The sequence below is a fragment of the Austrofundulus limnaeus genome, unplaced genomic scaffold (assembly GCF_001266775.1).
Source record: "Austrofundulus limnaeus strain Quisiro unplaced genomic scaffold, Austrofundulus_limnaeus-1.0 Scaffold319, whole genome shotgun sequence".
In the NCBI taxonomy this organism is placed as follows: Eukaryota; Metazoa; Chordata; class Actinopteri; order Cyprinodontiformes; family Rivulidae; genus Austrofundulus; species Austrofundulus limnaeus.
In genome coordinates, this window is record NW_013952721.1 from 36,566 (window position 1) to 39,065 (window position 2,500).

Sequence of the window (2,500 nt, forward strand, 5' to 3'; positions counted from 1 at the left end):
CATAATCTTACACATTCTGAAAACAAGATTATTTTTCTTAAACAATCAGTTCTTGTTTAGTAAATCAGTCTCAAAACAAGATCAAAAAGACTTTTTGGCTGATATAAGATTTTAAAACTTGGGTAGGTGGACATTTTTTGCAGTGAGTTTATTTAAGCGGTGCAACTTCAGTGAAAATAAAATACTTTGTGTTAGTGCTTTATTAAAGACAGGCAAGTAAATACAAAGTTAGAATAAAGCGTTGCGTTGATCTGAGCCTCACGTTTAACAGAACGGAACGAGCTTTTAAAAGAATAGTTTTAATAAAAATGGCTGTTAAAAAACTGCCTGCCGCGTCAGTTTTCGTTGGCTTTGTGACTTAATTGTGAAACTGCGCGGMGGAGCGTCATCTGTTGTGTAACAGCCCTGCAGCAAAGCGCTCAGGCGGGTTTCGCAGATAATGTTTTCAAGCTTTGTGAGACCAGTGTTCCCAATTAAGTCTCGGTGTTGATGAGCCTCAGCCCACAGGGTGGAGGCCCTGCATGAGAAACTCAGCCTGTGGTCTGAGGAGAGGACTGACAACTATCCGGAGCATCCTGCGTTGTGGAGTAAACAAGTGAACATGGAGCCCGTTGTTTACACAACCAGTCCTCTCTGAACACAACTCACTTTTTAATAAAAGCTGTTATTATTCCGCTGGTTCTTTCTTTTCTGTGTGAGCGAATTAAAACGTGGAGCTGCTGCTGTGCAGCTTGGTTCGTGTTGCGCCGCAAATTAAACTGTTAGAGAAACGAGAAGAAAAAATTAAACTTTAAGTTAAAAATGTTTGTGTCGGATGACTGATGAGAGTCAGTCACTTTAAGCCGCTCAATCGATGATTATTATTATTATTATTATTATTAGTTCTCACTGATATTTGTTCGTCATAAATAAGGAGTTTAGCAGCAGAATACAGTTTCTGATCAGATTTATTGGCTCCTCCAGATCTGCTGGATAAAGACAAATGGACGGACTTACAGTGTGTGGTGACGTCACAGCACCCCCTCTGTCCTCGGATGAGTTTTAGTTCATCAGAAACGATGTGACTTTCTCCCCTTTCAACTGAAATCAAGATGCTGATGGCCCCGCTGTGGTCCTGGTCCGGAGCAGAGCCGAGCTGGTTCTGGAGTCAGGACTGCAAAAACCCTCCTTCAGTTCAGCTTTACGGCCCGCGTCACCTCAGGCCWCACACATGAGCCCCTGTAAAACCCGGGGCAGCCGCCCTCATCCAGGCTTTTATTGTGGCGCTAAATGGGCCCAGAGAACTGGATGAAGTAGTTCGAGCTGCAAAGACAAGAGGCTTCAGCGCGCAGGAGAGGATTGAACTGTTCACAAAACCACTCTTCATCTGCCAATAAAGTGTCAGGCAGCTCCGCTCCCAGGATCAGCTTCAGATCAAGAAGGAGGGAGAATAAACAACTCTGCTCTCCTTCAGAGCAGGAAGGTTCTGGTCTTTGCCTGAAACTCTCAGACTGAAGAAGTCTCTTGGAGGAGAGACGAAGCGTTTCATTAAAGAAGAACCCTTCCAGAAGACCTATACAATTTTTTCTTTTTGATTTTTTACCTGGATTACTGAGATGCATCAGGATATTTCTGTTCTTTGTTCCGTGCCTGAAATACATCTCATATGTCTTGTTATTATTTTTCAGTATTTTTCTCCGTCTTTTGCTTTCATCGGTTTTTATTTTCACCTGATGTGTCAAAGCTTTTTATCAACACAAGTTACCAGAACTGAAATGTCCAGGAAAAGTCGGWGTATAAATGAACACATCCCCTGCTAATTTATTTACAGAATAAACTCATGTTTTGTTTCGTTTCGTTTTCTTAAACTACATTTTTAGTTATGATGAATTATTCAGAATGTTCTGATAAAAACAGTTTTTGGTTTTCATCGTCAAATGCCCTGACAAATCATTCAAATAAATGTTTCATAGTTTCACTTTAACAACTAAAAAAAAGAAAAAAGTTATCAGTTATTAAATAGTTAGAAAATAAAACCTAAACTTTAAAGCTGTCCCAGTTTGACTGAAGGAATTTATGAAACGTAAAATTTAAGACAGCATAAGTGGGAAAGAAAATGTTTGTTAAAKTTATTTCATCTGTAAAATTTAAGACAATGTTCTTAACTTTATTCACAAAAGTCAAACAGTAAGTTTTAAAATATAATTCACCTGTTTGGGTAAATGAACTCAAATGAGTCAGGTTTTTTTTCTGGAACGATTTGAATGAAATGAAGAGAGTTTTTCTGAGTTTATGAAGTTGTTAAACACGTCGGCACCATGATTTAAAGGGTTTCAAGAGTTTATTGTTACTTCAGTTTGGACAACATAAAATGTGATGGTTGCGCCAACATCTTGTACAATCTGTACGTGATGATGTCATCGGATCATTCAGAGAAATGGCTCATCTCAGATTGTATTATTGTATAAAAAAACAAGGCAATTATGACTAAGGGTGGGGGAGGAGATGTGCGGGATGGAGG

General features: G+C 39.2%; 1 long non-coding RNA gene across 1 annotated transcript in view; it reads right to left on the bottom strand.

Annotated features, from left to right (window-relative positions):
- LOC106527341 (uncharacterized) overlaps nt 1-1,521 on the bottom strand; it is a 9,283-nt gene extending 7,762 nt beyond the window's left edge. Inside the window, exon 1 of the long non-coding RNA XR_001311378.1 lies at nt 997-1,521. This is a non-coding gene — a long non-coding RNA (uncharacterized LOC106527341). The remainder of the gene's footprint in view (nt 1-996) is intronic.
- Nucleotides 1,522-2,500: the final 979 nt, after the last annotated feature.